This window comes from Protopterus annectens, chromosome 1.part1 (assembly GCF_019279795.1).
Source record: "Protopterus annectens isolate FY-2018-M chromosome 1.part1, PAN1.0, whole genome shotgun sequence".
Taxonomy (NCBI): Eukaryota; Metazoa; Chordata; order Ceratodontiformes; family Protopteridae; genus Protopterus; species Protopterus annectens.
The window spans coordinates 808,935,980-808,953,958 of NC_056726.1; positions in this window are offsets into that span (position 1 = coordinate 808,935,980).

Consider the following 17,979-nt stretch of genomic DNA (forward strand, 5'->3'; position numbering starts at 1 on the left):
TGTAAATATATCCCATTGAAGCTGTGTGTAGTTCCTGCCTATATATGTGCAATTCCAGTAAATTTTAAAGCGTGTGTCTTCCTGTGAACCCCTCCATTGGCCTACTTTATAGGGCCTGCTGATGTCATCAGCCTTAAATGCACCGTTAGACACTCTCCAAACACATATGGTCTGTGGTGCATGCCATAAGTATGTATAGTGTATACAGCTAGATAGGTAGGGGTTCTAATCCCAACAATGGCAACTCAGTGCATGCGTGTAACTATATCCCCCTGCAGCTGTATGTCTTGACTATGTGTGTGCAATGACAATACATTTTAAGGCCTGTTAACCCCCGCCCACTGGATTCCTTTACAGGCCCTTCTAGTGTCATCCATCTTAGATGCACAGTTAGACACTCTCCAGACACATAAGTGATGTGGTGCATGCGATAAGTACATAGAACTATAGTACATATAACTAGATAGATAGGGGTTCTAAACTCCTCACAGGCATCTCTGAGACTTTATATGTGTGAGTGTGTTAGGCATATCCCCTGTAGCACTATGGCTGCTTTGTGTGTGCGATGGTTATACCATTTTGAGGGTTGGTTCTACCCAGTTAACCCCCCATTTGATTACTTTACAGGGCCTTCTGGTGTCATTCACCTTAGATTCATCGTTAGATACTCTCCAGGCACATAAGCTCCATGGTGCATGCGGTAAGTACGTAGCCCTATAGCACACGCAGCTAGATAGGTAGGGATTCTAATCTCACAATTGGCAGCTCTGTGAGTGTGTGTGTGTGTGTGTGTGTGTGTGTGTGTGTGTGTGTGTGTGTGTGCGTGTGTGCATGCATATTCCCTGTAGCAGCATGACGGTCTTGCCTGTGTGTGCGTGTGCGTGTGTGTGTGTGTGTGTGTGTGTGTGTGTGTGTGCGCGCACAGAGCTTATACTATTTTAAGGGCCTGTTCCACCCTGTTACCCCACCATTGGCAACCTATTCAGGCCCTACTGATGTCATCCACCTTAGAAGCACAGGTAGACAACACCTAACCACAATCGCTCTGTGGTGCATGCGATATGTATGTAGTACTATAATGTATATAACTAGATAGGTATGGGGTTCTAATATCAAAACAGGAAACTTTGTGAGTGTGTGTGTGTGTGTGTGTGTGTGTGTGTGTGTGTGTGTGTGTGTGTGTGTGTGTGTGTGGATGCATATCCCTTTACAGCAGTGTGGCTGTGTTAGGCCCACCATCATACCTCTCAACCCCTTAGAGCAAGAAATCTGGATAAAGCCATACAGAAAAGTGGGACAAAGGCCAAATAATAAGAACAATTTTTAAATATTGCTCTTACAAACATAGAAAGTTGATAGCATAACAGGCTGTGCATTAGCATGGATTTTCCGAAGGGTATGAAGTCTGAAAATAAAATATCTGTCATTGTTGTCTAACTTCAGTCTTTAATGATTTGCCACTAATTTGCCAGAAAACCACAATGTTATGAAAAACAGACCACAAATATGTGGCAAACATCAGGACATTCTGTAGAAATCTGTACAGGTGAGAGGCATGGCCACCACTTTTCCCACCCTGCAGATTGCAGTCCATGTTTGGCCAGCTGTGACCTGTGGAAACAACTCAAACAATACAGAGGTCCCAAGAGTGTAGGACAACAAACATTTCCTAAAGTTGTGCAATACTTGCATAAAGCAATTATTGTACATCAAAAACGCCTTAATATTATGAGAAATAGCATAAGCTATGGAAATGTGACAAAAATAAGCTGTCATATTGGAAGACCAAGAGACGTCCTATCTGTTGCACTTGTCGTGGGTATGGTTTGTCATGCCAGCTCTCACAATACTACAAGAAGTGTCCCACATTGCACATTTCATAAGGTGGCAACTCTACTCTGTGTTGCCTATGTGTGTGCAATACATAGACACATGGAGGCCCTGTGGATAGCTGCTGCCCCCAATGACCCACATGTATCTAGGCATGAATGTTAACTGCCACCACCCATATTTGTATGTACTGCCTAAGGCTGTGGTGACTGTAAGTTGTGTGCTGTCTGTCATTGACACACCAACTGATGTTAACACACTGCAATGGGGTCTTACATCGGGTATGGAATGGTGGCAAGGTCCTGGCCTCAAGCTGAACACAGAAAACAGTACCATCATACCATACAGCAAGCATATGGCCCCACTATTTCCCACATCAACGGCAACCCCATAAACACACAACCTGCATTGAGAGACCTGGGTACTCAAGTTGATAACAGTGTTGCATTCAGCCATCAAGTAGCAACAGTGGTCAGAAAAGACTTGTACATGGTTCACCACATAGGTAAAGGGAGTGTATCCAGGATAAAGGTGGACATTACCTCTGTATAGTCCTCAGTCAGTATAACAATAATTTAGTACCATGGCCCATTTGATATGTTTCTATCCAGACATCTGCAGCAACTGGAAAGCCCATAGTAATACCCACAAAGATAATCCATGGCCTCCAAAACCTGTTTCATGCAGACAGCCTCAAATCAGTAGTGCCCTACTTGGTATTGGACAGGTTGTCCACAGGTAGGCTGTGGCATGCTTAGATGGCAATGTTGTACTCAGCCCTTCAACAGCTGGCCCATATATTTGAGTCTAACTCTTCATGCATTACCAGCATGACAGGCCTGAATCTGATATGCAACATCAACAAAACCTGCTGGAGAGACAGATTTGTCTCCCAGAGGCTGCCCTGCCTCAGGAATGCACTTCCCAGACATGTCAGACACAGTACCATGCAGACCCTCATTAAGTGCATGGGAAACTGCAAATCCATCCCAGGAGTTGCACCTGTGTCCCTCAATAACAGGGGCAACAGGTGCTGATCGATGATTCTCTCAGGGATAAATTAATGGCTAGGGTTTGATTCTATGAACCTGTGATACTACAAAACTCCCATGTGATGTGTATCAGGAGTTGCATGCTGTGTCAAGGGGTATGCATGCAAGATTATGCTGTCCACCCCCATTGTCCCTCACACACTGTTCTACACATATGCACCTAGGTAACCATGCACATATATAGCCGTACCTTGGAGATGTCACATTTCTGCATTGCCACTATGCCATCCTGAGCTGCTGTATTGGCAGTAGTTTCCTATGGCATAGACATACAGACACCTGGAACAGAAACAGAATAAGGTCTGGGAGACAACAGTCAGTCAGCAATACTAATAGCAATACAGCATCATGGCACAAAGGTACGTACACTTTGATGTGTATGCATGACAAATGCCAGCAGACAGCACCTTACAGCACATAATACTACTACACTACAAACTGCCATTAAGTATACTATATTCACACTGTGCATCAGACACATATTAGCATGTCCCTGCATTGATGGTATGAATGACAGGGATGTGGCACAGGTATCATCACATGCTCAAGGTGTGGTGTGGGGTTGCCAAAGGCCTAGGCTGCACCACACAGTTGACATTGTGTGTGTGTGTGTGTGTGTGTGTGTGTGTGTGTGTGTGTGTCTGGAGGGGTGCTGGTCAGCTGGGCCATGAAGAGGAGCTGTGTGTGTGTGTCTGGTGGTGAGATGCATGTGACAGTGATGTGTGAATGTGTGCATGTGACAGTGATGTGTGAATGTGTGCATGTACACAGTCAAGCCATGTGCCAGCCCTACACGAGGGTACGTTGGACAACTGTGGACCGTACATGGCAGAATGTACTGTTCACCATCTCTGGCCACAAACACAGGAATTGGTTCTGCCAGGAATGGCACTGGTACCAACATACCCAGGGACACATGCGGTACTACTTGCTGATGGTGACTGGTGTCTTCTGGGTCTGTGTACCTCATGGGACTGCCCAGGACCACATGCCCATGGCCTACCACGTTGTGGTGTGGAAAGCACCCTCCCTTTGGTAGTGCTGGTGGTACTGTCCCTACAGGAGTGTGACTGTATATGGCCATGTGGGCTATCAGCTGATATTGTTGTTGACCTATGTCCACATGTCTAATGCCCTACTCCCACCACATTTTCAAGCACAGACATTGCACGATTAAGGACTGACAATATCTCACCCCACTGTCTAGCCACTACATCAGCGAACTGATGTAAGGCATCACCAATGCCATGGATGGGGTCATGCATGCCAGGCAGTGTTTGTTTAAAACAGGGCTTGATGGATGAAGATTTATTTCAGTTTTTATGGATAGATAAACCAGTGGTTCCAATATTTAAGGCCCTTCTGAAAATACATAAGTATCTGAAAAATCCCACCCTTAGACCCATAGTTTCAGGCAGGAACTGGGTCACAGAGAATATCTCGATTTGGCTAGAGACAGTAATGAGACCCTATGTGGACAGAATGGATGAGGTACTGAAAGATACAGGTCATTTTCTGTCATCCCTGGGGGATTTGGTAGAAGGAGGGTTGGAATGTGAGTATGTAATGGTAACATTGGATGTGAACAATTTGTTCACTGTTATCAGTAATGAGTATGGTATCAAGGCAGTTTGTGCATTGTTGCAGGAATTAGAGGCTGATTGAAATTAAGTTGAGATTGATAGCCCAGATGCTCAGCCTTGTGCTGGAACACAACATCTTTGTTTGTTTGAATGAGACCTACAGGCAAGCACAGAGGGTAGCCATGGGCACCCCCTGTGCTAATACGTATGCTAATTTGGTCTTGTCATATTGGGAGAGATGGTTTGTTGTAGGGGAACAGAATGGTTGGAGAGACAAAATTGGCTTATATAGACATTTTGTAGATGACATTTTTGTCTTACGGAAGGGTAATGAATCTGACCTTAATGAGTTCATAGCATATTTAGAGAGTACCACCTCGTTTCTCCATTTTTCTGTCACACACTCTAGAAAGGAAATAGATTTTCTAGATGTTAGAGTGACACAGGAGAGAATGGGATTCTCTTCCAATCTGTAAAGGAAGAGCTGTTGGAAAAATAGTGTATTGAGTTATGACAGTCTGCATCTGAGATATACATTTGGTAATATAGTGAAAGGACAGTTATGTAGAGTGTCGAGAATTTGTACAGAGGATCCTAATTTTGAAGAACAGGTTCGTAGTTTGGAAGGACATTTTTTAGACAGGGGATATAATAAAGAATTGGTTAGAGGGACACTTGACCAGAGAGAGATTTTCAAAAGGGGTAGGATGTGTCCTTGGGATGAGGTCACATAATGGAAAGGGCAGTTCTGATACTACTTGTGCCACTGTTGCCACACTCTCCTGTTCGATGCCACCATCATCTGACTGTCCAATATCTGTGGATGCTGGGGACTGGGTATGTGTGGGCATACTAACTATGTGCAGGGACATTGGGGGAGGAAGTGGGATGTAAACCAGTGGGACAGATTCAGCCCCCAACAACCCCACCTGTGCCTCACAATGGCCACCATTTATCATCAGAGTTTGATGAGACACTGACATCAAGTTGTGAGGGGGACATACTATAACCCCCATGGTCACCTGTGAGGGGAAGACAATATGACTACATTACTTCCTGCACTATAATTTCTGCTGATCCACATACACACACACACACACACACACACACACACACACACACACACACACACACACACACACACACACACACACATATACACAGGTGAGGTGCCACAAATGCATTAGAGAGACGACACCTTATGACTGATGCCATGCACAACACACAAGTAGACCACAACAGACAGACACACAAGACAGACCCTTAACAACATGCAGTGCAGCTATGTCCAGTTAATGTTGTTAGTACTATACACCTGTGAGATAAGTGACATGTCAGTGTATGTGATGGACCTTTACCTACAACACAATGCACCCATTTTCACAATAGCATGTGAAGGCTGCCAGCCTAGCTAGACAGAATTTTGTAGATAATTCTATGTCATTTGTAAATATTAATATAATCCACAGGCTTGGTTTACAAATGTAAAGAAAACTATATGTTATGATTAAATTATATGTTGTACTGAGCTTCAAAAATGTAACTACAGTGCACTCTGCAGGAAGAAAGCCGATAAGTCAAGCACTGCATGCTGTTTGATCTCAACCTGGAGACAGGATGTCTGGGCCAGATAAATCTTTCTATTGTCTTGATTTAAGAGAGAATTACTAAGGTTTTATGTGTATAATGTCTTTTATTGCTGTGGCTTCCTGGCCAGGTGCAGCTTACTAAGAAATGTAAATTTTGAGTTTCTGTTAGCCTGGGAAGCAGAAAATTGTCAAGAATGATGTAATGTGAAATGACTCAGCAGCACTGTGTTATCAATTTAAGATTTTCTCAGAGAGAGAGAATTAGGCATTTTGGATTTTGTCTGAAGAACATCCACTCGCCAGCACTTGCTTGCTCTGTAAGTAAGATATTTATTTAGAACAGTGATTTCTCTTAGAGTTAGCTAGGAATTTAGCCAGATTAGACTAGCTGTTTTCTATATTTGTCAGACTATCCTACAATATTGTTTTAAAGTTTTTCCTGTGATTGATGAACTCTGTAATGTCATTGTGTTGAAGTAATAGGTATTGTCTTGTGTTATTATTTATTATTAAATATTTTTTAAACCTTTCAATTGTGGCTGTTTTGCATAGAGATAATTTAAGCTCTAGAGTACTTGTATGTATTTGGTGATACTGTATAAGCCACTCCAATAGTCTTGCCGTTTGTCACACTTACTATTTAGATTACAGTAATATTACACAGTGAAATTGGTCAATCTTTGGGAAGGGCCTTATTAGTAGCTGATAAGTGTAGTTGGTGCCAGTGGGTTACTACCTTATAGCCCGGGGCAGAAAGGGGAATAGCTGGAGAACATGTGCCAGTCTTCCCCCGGAGTGTCTGTGTGTTTGTATTTAACTCAAATCTCAAAATGTGTGTGTGTGTGTGTGTGTGTGTGTGTGTGTGTGTGTGTGTGTGTGTGTGTGTGTGTGTGTGTGCGTGATCTACTTGGGCAGGGACATAAAGCACTGGTTGGACAGAGAGAGTACTGGAGGTTTTGGCTTTACCATTTGGCTGGGATCTGGACCCTATAGCTGTGCCAGTGGGGAGTCTTATGAGGGATCTGGAGGGAAAGGGAGAACCCAGCCCCAGACTGACTGGGGTCTCTGTGTGATTTTTAAGGAAAATTGTACTTTACTGAATGTATACATGTTATCCTTCCCAATATGCATGCTCCTCACTGGTGCTAGTGGTGAGAATTGAGGCTCCTTGATTACTGGGCCAGTGCACGGGCATCACATAGTAATGCACCCCTTTATAGCAGACTGCCTACACCTTCACAAACATGTGCACTAATATGTTACAGCTCTTGCAAATATGCTACTGTGATTACCAATGTAATCCACTGCAGTGCACCCTTCCACAAGTGAACATGCACACATTGCAATATGGCTAAGCTTAAAAGTTATGTCCACGGCAATCTAGCAGCCTTTAACATGCCTAGGGTATAGATGAGCCACAACTAAACAGTTCCACACTCCCAGCTACAGGATGATGGACCCTGGCCACACCAGAGGTATCTATAGATTTGTGGGGGAGAGGTATTTTCAGCAGACACAAATGTGGCATTGGTACAGGATAATATGTGCATATATCAATATGTACAGTACAAACTGTGATACTTCCCACATTGCTGACATTCACAATATGTGTGCGCACATGTGCATTACAACCTCCCCCACAAATGCAGATTGACCTGACATGTGTGTACAGGTATGCAGAGGCTGCCACTATGAATGTTACAGCATTAATGTGATGACATCTGGAGGCTTACCTGGATGCTCCTCAGCTGTGGAAGCTGTGCCACTCACCTCCACAACATATGGTGTGATTGATTCTTGTGAGCTGGTGGCTGAACCCAGGTTTGCCAGGAACTCCTCGGTGGCCAAGAGTGGTTGTTGTGTAGCATGCTCTGCAGGGGTGCCACACGGTCCCTGGCCACAGCTGAGGCCCTTTGCCATGCATGATGTATCATATCAGTGGCCCGGTGTCGGACTTGCTCATAGCTCCTGTCATGCTGGCCCACATGATTAACCAATGTCATGAGGTCTGCCCACAGTGCAGCACGTTCTTGCTAGTTATGGCAACTCCTTGACAACAGGACCTGGTGATGGAGTCTCAGGGCATCAATTATAGTGTCAGTCTCTGCTTCTCAGAAAGGTGGATTCCTACGGCGGTACATCCCTCCTGAAAGACATGAAGAGGGGAACACATCACAGGACCACATACATTGCTCACCATTATGTACACACCCTGCACATCCACATTTGCCAGCACTATCCACCACTAACTCCCACATCATACCCCACCATCTATTACCACAGTATGTATGTAGCTATCAGCAACATAGTGACAATACATCATGCATTGCCCTCCTGATCTTGATGATTCCTGTTACTTGCTGCATGTCTTATAAGGTGTTCAGATGCATTTTCCTGTTTCACCTATTACTGCTTGCTCATAGCCTTTCTACATTATATGTAGTGGTGTCAGCCTCCTACTGTTGTAGTAAGCACCTGGCCTGTAGGCCCACCCCTTAGGTCTCCCTGGCCTTCTTCCCTCAGATTCTGGAATATATGGCTGGACAATGTCCTACAGTTTTCTCTGCCAGTCCGGTTGATATGGGCATCCTGGCATAGTGTAGCACCCACCTTATGTACACGAACAGACAACCATCTACAAACACCACCAAGAAACACACTGTGTGAGAGATGCAATGACATTAGGAACCTACAGTCCATGTTCTCTCCCTGTCAAGCCCACATATCCATCCCTGAACAGGTTGTCGACACAATCGGTACACCTCACACACCACCCACACCTACACAACACACACACACACACACACACACACACACACACACACACACACACACACACACACACACACACGCAGAGATCCTCAACATCCACATCCACAAACAAAGGAGACCTCCGAGGCAAAGCCACACGTGAACACCACAGGCCTACACAGCACATAGCCACACACCTGTGTCCCACAGCCATGAAAGCATCACCACATATCAAACATATTAAACATAGGAGACACTGATGTGCCTCTCACCAGGCTGTATGTATGGATGGTCACAGTTACTTGTATGTCAGGTGACAGAATCCACCATATTGCATAAGCACTGCTGTCTCTCACCAAGAGGTACTGTCATGAGTCTGTCATAGTCCATGTTGGCATACCTGACCTGAAATGTACCTCCCTGGACTATATGCAGTGAGACATGAGTGAGCACACTGATTATATGTCCTAGGCAGGTATGTCCCTAGCCTTATGCTGCATTCAACTGTCAACCAGACTGAAGCCGCAGTGCAATCAGGAAATAATTAACCTTGACATGGGCCTGTTATCGTGTGATATTCCAGGGGGTTCCAGTACCTGAGAGCCTGGGGATGATATAGTCAGCAGACCACAATGCATTGCCAGAGATGGCCTCCATCTGTCTCAACTGGCCATCACACATCTGGCAATAGTTCTCACCACCCCCATAGTGCCTTAATTTGGAAAAGTGGTGAGGTTATCACTACCAACATACAACTGTCAGCCGAGCACACATTGAAGGCCATGTTACTAAACACTGGGAGTGTACACATGATTCTGCCCTGAGTGCAAGCATTCTTAACCCTGGGAAATACTGACATCTGTGCAGTCACAGACACATGGGTCAAAGCTGCAGAGAGCACCCCAGCTTTACCTGGCCAACCATTCTATCATACAGTCAGGCCCCCAAAGTGTGGGCGGTAATGACATGGGACATGGGGTTTCACTATATATGAGACACATACACACCTCCATGCTGTACAGGCAGTAAGATGCACAGGGGACACTGCAAGGGCAGTTCACCATTGCCAACACACCTATTCAAATCATAGCTAGCTACCACATGTGATCAGGAAGCCCATTCTGCCTATATAGACCTCATCAACTGTATTAGGATTTGGGTCTGTACCCTGATCCTGGGTTACTTGAATGACCCAAACATACATTGGAAGACGTACCCATGCCACCACACAAATGGCTAGACAGCCATCAACACTGGAGTTACAAACACCTCAGTCCAGCTAGGGGCTACCCCCACAAGAGATGAAGGTGTTTTGGAGAAAGAAGTTATGTCTTACCATAACGTTCCATCTGTATTGTTGATCCTCGTTCAGTCATTAAGCATGGGTATCGGTTACAAGCTCGGAACCGAGCCGGCCATTTTCCAAGCTCGCGTCAGCTTCAAACTCTCGAGCTAAACTCTTACCCACAATCCCCCTCTCCCTGTTACCTCAGATTGAGTTTGCAAGTTAAAGAAGGTAGAAGCTACCTCTGGTCAAATAACCTAAGAGAACTGAATGGTGAGATCCACTAGAAACCACAGGAGGGGGAAGGAGAGAGGGTCGTAATGACTGAATGAGGATTAACAATACAGATGGAACATTATGGTAAGACGTAACTTCTTTATCTGATATTGTTAATCCTCGTTCATTCCTTACGCATAGGACAGAGTCCCCAGCTACCTCTATTCCTGGGAGGCTCTCAGCCCAAGTTGCAGCTGCATAGATGTCATGTAAAAAAGCTTGGGCATGGAAGGCAGCAGAAATTGCCACCAACATTGTTGAATGAACTTTCATGGTAGCAGGCAATGAGATATTATGTTGTGTGTAAATAAAGGTCACATAGTCCTTCAACCATCTAGCTAATGTGACCTTAGCAACAGCAGATCCTAATCTAGGTCCAGAAAAGGACAAAAATAACTGGTCAGATTTATGAAAGGGTTTAGTCCTGTTTAAGTAAAAATGGATTTGCCTGTGTATATCTAGGGTATGTAGGCAATACTCTTCTCTGTTTGAATGATTGGGAAAGAAAACTGGCAATTCAATGGCTTGATTAATGGACATTTCAGAGATCACTTTAGGCAGAAATGATGGATTAGTTCTCAGAGACACTCTATCTCTATAAAAAATCAAGTATGGACTCTTGATACATAAAGCTTGTAGTTCAGAAATACATCTGGCAGAAGTAATAGCAACCAAAAACAAGGTTTTCCATGACAAATACTTGAGGTCGCAAGAAGAGGCTGGTTCGAAAGGTGCCATTGTCAGAGCTTGTAGAACTAATGATAAATCTCATGGTTGAATAGGTTATCTAAACTGTGGCTTCAGATGATTCACACCTTTTATGAAGGTCTTGCACAATTTATGGGACATAAGAGAGGAATCTTGGACACCCTCATGAAAATTAGAAATTGCAGCCAAATGAACTCTAATGGTAGAGGCCGATAGACCCGATTGAAACAGGTTGGCCAGATAGTCTAGTATTATCGACACTGGTGCTGAAAAGGGGTCTACTTGTTTATCTTTCAGCCAACAGGTAAATCTTTTCCACTTGCTCAGATAAGTAATTCCAGTGGAAGACTTATGAGAAGCAATGAAAATATCATGTACTGGTAAAGAAAGATCATTCTGCCTGGCAATCAAGGGAATTGGAGTAGCCACGCCGTTAGCTTCAGGCTGTTCAGGTTGGGATAAATCAGGTTCTGTGGGTGTGAGATCAACTCTGGGGTTGGATGGAGAATCCATAGTTGATCTAGTAGGTGAGATCAAAGGAAGGGGAACCAAATCTGTTGGGGCCAATATGGTGCTATGAGGATCACCTTGCTCTTCAACCACCGGGCTTTCTTCAGAAACTGAGGAATGAGGGGAAAGGGTGGAAATGCATAGAGAAGACCCGAGGGCCAATCGTGGACTAGAGCATCCCTGGGTGACTGTCCCAGAGGGGGAATCAGGACGAAGTAGTTGCTGCATTTGTAGTTGATCGGGGATGTAAAGAGGTTGCAACAAGGATGGCCCCAGCGATGGAAGATCTCTGCCACTATAAAGAGATTCAGGGACCACTCATGAGGTTGAAGAATGCACCTGCTGAGTCTGTCTGCTATCACGTTGGAACTCCCAGGAATGTGCGTTGCTAGAAGAAAACGGTTGGTAGCCATCGTCCATTGCCATATCCTCATGGCCTCTCAACAAAGGTGGTAAGATTTGGTTCCACCTTGTTTGTTGATGTTAGAGACCACCACATGTTGTCTGATTAAATCACAATTGTCCCTGACGGCAGCAGGGGATGGAATGCTTGCAACGCCAGAAGCACCGCCCTCAACTCTAGAACATTTATATGTAGATGGGCCTCCAGTTGGGACCAAGTGCCTTGGACTGTCTGTCCCTGACATAGCCCTCCCCACCCCATCAGGGAGGCGTCCGTGGTCACTATGGCCTTGGGTTGTTGGGGGGAGAAGGGGCGAGACCATTGTGAGAGATTGTGTGTCATCCACCAATTTAAATCCTATTTGCACCTGTGGGTTACTCGAATCATGGCTGAAAGAGGATGCTGAAAAGGATACCATTGGGTGAGCAGTAGCCATTGTAGAAGCCTCATGTGAAACCTGGCCAGGGGAACAATGGTGATGGAGGCTGCCATGGAACCCAACAGCTGTAGAACTGAGTGAGCCGTGAATTTTTCCTTTGAAAGGATTGTAATTAGTTGTTGCTTTATCCTTAAAATTCTGCACTCTGGAATAGCAGCTCTGCAGTTTTCTTGTGTCCAAGATAACCCCTATGAATTCTGTCGACTGAGATGGGGTGAGATTGGATTTCTGCCAGTTTATAGTTATACCTAGCCTTTGAGCAGCGAGGAGAGAGTATGCCAGGGCTTTTTCCAGTAGATGTCTGGTGGGGGCGGAAATGAGCCAGTCGTCTACGTATGGAAACACCTGGAATTCTTGAAGTCACAAGTGAGCTGTGACAACTGCCATGCACTTTGTGAACACTCTAGGGGCTGTAGAGAGTCTGAAGGGGAGTACTCTGAACTGGTAGTGACTGCCTCCCACACGGAAGTGCAGAAATCTTCTTTATGGCCTGTCCACCTTTATATGGTAGTATGCATCTTGAAGATCTATAGAGCACATCCAATTGTCTTTTTTCCAAAAGTGGGAGGATAGACTGTATTGTGACCATACGGAATTTTTGTACTCTCACAAACTTGTTCAATACACTGAGATCCAAAATTGGTCTCCAGTCCCCGGTTTTCTTTGGCACCAAAAATAGTCTTGAGTAGAATCCGGATCCTATCTGGTCTGGAGGAACTATTTGAATGACTCTTTTTCTTAGCAGCTTTTCTATCTCTAGTTTTGCTTCTTCCCTTTGACTAGGTGGAACGTGGGGAAGATTTTTGGAAGGGACGGGACAAAGATCGAAGGGGATATGATAACCTCTGGTTATGATCCTTTGTACCCAAGAATCGGTGGTGATGGTTAGCCAGGCAGAAGGGTACAAGGAGAAAAGTCCTCCAACCACCTCCAGAGGAAAGGAGTTGGGCTGCTCTTCAGGAGTGCTGGTAGGATTGACCAGGGAAAGAATCCCTGGAACCCTGGTTATGCGGTCCCCCTCTGCCCCGAAAGGAGTGTCTTCCCTGTGAGTTTCCCCCTCTGCTTCTGGGGGAGAACTCAGCCTGTGTGTCATGGAAAGGACCCTGAGATTTCTTGAACCAAATCTTCCCACTCTTTTGGTTTCGGGAGAAAGCACGTTGAGTGGAAGAATAATGGACACCTATGGCAGAAAGGGTCTTACCGTTTTGTTCACATCTGGCCAGTGTGCTTTTAACTTTGGGCCCAAACAACGAGGAGGGCTCAATGGGGGCATTATGAAAAAAAGACTTAAAAGGTTCCGTGAAGTTGTACAAGCACATCCAGGCATGCCGTCTCAAGACCGCAGCTGAACCCGCCACTCTAGCTGCTCCTTCTGATGTGTGAGATATCAGTCGCATAGAGGAGTTAGATATAGACTCAATGGTGGCCAGCTGAGAGGCCACTATGTCACGGATCTCATCAGACACTGCACCAGCCAAGGTTTCAGAGAGCTCAGAAACCAGATCCCTTTGAAGCCTGGTAAAATGTGCCATATAATTCAGGGACCTGATAGCAAAGGTCGCTGAAGCAAAGATGCGCTTCCCTATCCTGTCCCAGACCCGGGACTCTCTGTTAGGTGGATGGACAGTCTGGCTTTCTTCTTTTGCCAAATCCTTTTTTGTTGTGGCAGCCACCACCAAAGCATCCACAGGAAGACCTTTGGACCAATGGGGATCCGAAGCAGGAGGGGACAAGATCTTATCTGGCCTTCGGGGAATAGCTTTGATGGTATCAGGGGCCTTCCAAGCACTCTGCACGATGAACCTGACAAGTTCATCGGCAGGTGGTGTAACCCAGGAGGTAGGGGGCCGGGTGCGAAAAGCCTGCAGGAACACAGATTCCTCAGGGGTCGGATTAGAGGACTGCCAGTCACCTCTCTGTTTGAGGATTTCGAGGATATCACCAAAGGATACCTCAGAGGGTGACCGAGAGGATCCTTCCCCCTCATCAAAATTTGTGTATTTGGTGAGGGACTCCTTTGTGGAGTCCATGTGCTTCCTCTTCCACTAACTTTTCCAGTGGACCTCCTCAGTGGGAGAAGCTGGGGAAGACAATGGAAAGGGGGATTCCTGAGGGAATATGTCCTGCGGCCCTTGCACACGGTGTCCGCAAGATGCGACTTGTGAAGCCAGTGTACCAGAGGAGGGCAGAGGTATAGAGAGTCTGGTATCACCAGCAGCAGCAAAAGCCTTCTCCATCAGTTGGAAGGCTGGTCTACCCGGAGAGGAGTGTATGTCCAGCACATGGGGCACACCTCCCCTAAGTGTCTCAGCCTGCTGACCAGGAGTCCCTGGATGGCTGTGGAGCAGCAAGCTATGGGTGTTTCAGCTGACATCCTGGGTTGTAGCAAAACTTTCCTGCCATGAAGGCAACTGTGGTTCCTTAGTGAGATCCATAAAGGGAACTGCAGAAGGGGAAGACTGTGCTATATCCATGGACCTCAAAGACAATGAAGGAGGAGAATAAGAAGGTGCCTTTGGAGATGGGTGATCACCTCCCAAGGAAGGATAGTTCCTGAGGGGTGCAATACCTCTGGCCAAGAAAGCCTGGTCCACAAGATGCAACACATCATGTTCGGAAAGGCTTCTAGTGAACCTAACAGAGATTGAGGGAGAAACAGGCCTGTCCACAAAAAAGACAGACTTGGTGCCCATCTCATCTGACTGCACTGAGGACAACGGTGCAGAGAAAGACTGGACTACTGTTGTCTGCACCGAAGAAGACATTGGTGCAGAGGTTGTTGTCTGCACCAACACAGGGATCAGTGCTGAAGTGGTTGTCGGTGCCGAAGTGGTGGGAGTTGGTGCCGAAGCTGGAACCGACAAAACTGGAGTCAACAATAAAGGCCCTCGGTTCCGAGGAAGATCTCAGAGCCGACGTGGTCAAGGTCTGCGCCGACTGAACAGTTGGTGCCGATACAGTGGTAATGGTCTGAAACGAGGAGTCCCTCGGTGCCAATATGTAGAAGGCTGCAGGAGAGGACGGAGCCAAAATCACTAATGGAGCCGAAGGCCTCGGTGCCGAAGGTCTAGGCACCGAAAGCACTGAGGCTGACTGCGAGAGCTCCAGAGCTGAAAATTTAGCCTTTTTAGGTTTTGGTTGGTGAGAGTCCCCAGCCAGGGACGAAGGCAAGGATTTCGCCTTAGTAGAAACATCCATTTTCTTATGGGCTTTAGGAGGGATTGAGACCTCTGACCCAGAAATAGCCTCTGAAAAGGGAGATTTTAGAAGTCCTGTCAGTATCAGCTTGTTTTTCCTTTCTAACAAAGTTCTATAAGAAAAGTTCTCACAAATAGTACAGGGTGGTTCAACAGATAAATGGGAAGCTCCCAAACAATAAACACACAAAGAGTGTGCATCAGAAGTAGGCAGTTTGTGTCCACAATCAGAACACCGCTTAAACCCCGGACTACCTTTTTTATCTGCTATATTAATTAATAGAAAAGTGCCAACAATGGTACAAGAGAGTACCTGAAGGCATGAAAAAGAAAAGGGAAAAAGATTACCAATGATGGTAAAGAGAAAATACAGTGCGATAAAAGTAGTAAATAAAAGACAGAAAAACCTGAGGAATTTATGAACGCTGGATGCAATAGGGTAAGAGACAATAAAATATCAACTTTTCTGACAGAAAAGTAATTTGTAAAGCAATTAAACAATTGACTGTACTTAGCTCAAGAGAAGTAGCTTGACACGACCAGATGGCAATGCGGCAAATGAAATCTGGAATAATAGGGAGAGAGGGATTGTGGGTAAGAGTTTAGCTTGAGAGTTTGAAGCTGACGTGAGCTTGGAAAATCCAGAAAAAGAAGTGAATTCCGCTAAAGAACGCTCAGCAGAACAAAATACAATGTAAATATTGGAAGAGCGTTGCACCACAAGTATTAGTATTTCATCTGAGTATTCAAAACTTGCTAAACAACCAAAATGGCGAAAAGACAGCTTCAAAACAACAGCTTCAAAATGAATTACAATGCCACTTGACTTTTACAACAGCAAAGCTCTATATTCCATACATTGTGGATTCAATATGGTAAAAGCCTGTCATTGAAGCTGTTGTTTTTGAAGCTGTCTTTTTGCCATTTTGGTTGTTTAGCACGTTTTGAATACTCCGATGAAATACTAATACTTGTGGTGCGAACTTGGAAAATGGCAGGCTCGGTTCCGAGCTTGGAACCGATACCCATGCATAAGGAATGAACGAGGATTAACAATATCAGATTTGATATTACACAAAACAGGTTACCACTGGAGCATCCCTACAGTGTCATCCTCCATGGCAAAGCAACCATCATGCGGTAATGTTTGCAGTCACCATCTCCTACAATAACAATCTAGCTGGGGTCAGACATACATACAACTCTAAAGTGGAATACAACCTCCTGAGGGGTGGCATACACAGCTTCACAGCCCCCAACCCCTCTGTAGGAAATGGCACCAATATCCACACATACACACAAGCGCTATACATGCATTTGTATAGATGCATGGAGTAATGTATATCCAACAGGACTACATCATCCTCTGCAAGGATACGTACACTTGTCTGGTGGACATCTGCAAGAAATAGTGTCTAACAGGGATGACATACTGCCGTACGAGACAAAGTAGGAGCAGGTGCCCATTTTGGAGTAATGTCTCCTTAGCATGAACAAGCAAATGGCATTACTCCTGGAAACCTGCACAGCAAACACAGAGCCCACACTGTCGACATCCACTACAGACAACATCTCCCCTTCTGCATATATCTCTGCAGTATCAGAGGAAGCACTTGGATTTTCTCACTTGTGGTGGACAAGGACTCCAGCTATACCAGTGCTATAGGCCTAGCATACTTGATGCCTGACAGAGTCAGTGTAGGCTTCACCCCCTGTCCCCCCTCATCAGTACATCAGGACGTCGCCAGTACCTGCCCCCTTCTCCTATATGTAGGCCATGGGTCACCACTGCCATGTGAAAGTCATGGTATACAGCTGCCATGGGAGCCTATCACATCGCAGGATGCATCCTACATGACCCCAAGCATGACTTTGCAACACCATAAGGCACTGTATTCAAAGGAGGCCTGACTACCACCTTTGTCCCAGCCGTGTGAAGGACAACCACTGTCACCTCTTTACACTAAGATGGGGCATCCACCAATCTGTCACATTATAGACCCATCTGCCTAACTAGGTTGATCTGCAAGGCCATAGCACAGTTTATAGTGAACCTCATTAACAAGGATATTGGCAACCTCCACACACTCCATCATGCACAGTTAGGCTTTGTCAAGGAAGGGATCATGTCTGTTACACTCAGTTGACCTCTTTGACACAATCACAAAAGCCATGGGGGGGTGACAGTGCACACTGCCTACCTTGACCTGGACAAAGACTTTAACAGTATAACCCACTTGGGCATAACATATATACACTCTCAAGTATGCATCACACCATATATTACCAGAGAGGTAGCATACTGGTGCGCTGACACGACCAACCTAATCCACCTCAAGCATTGACCCATAACTAG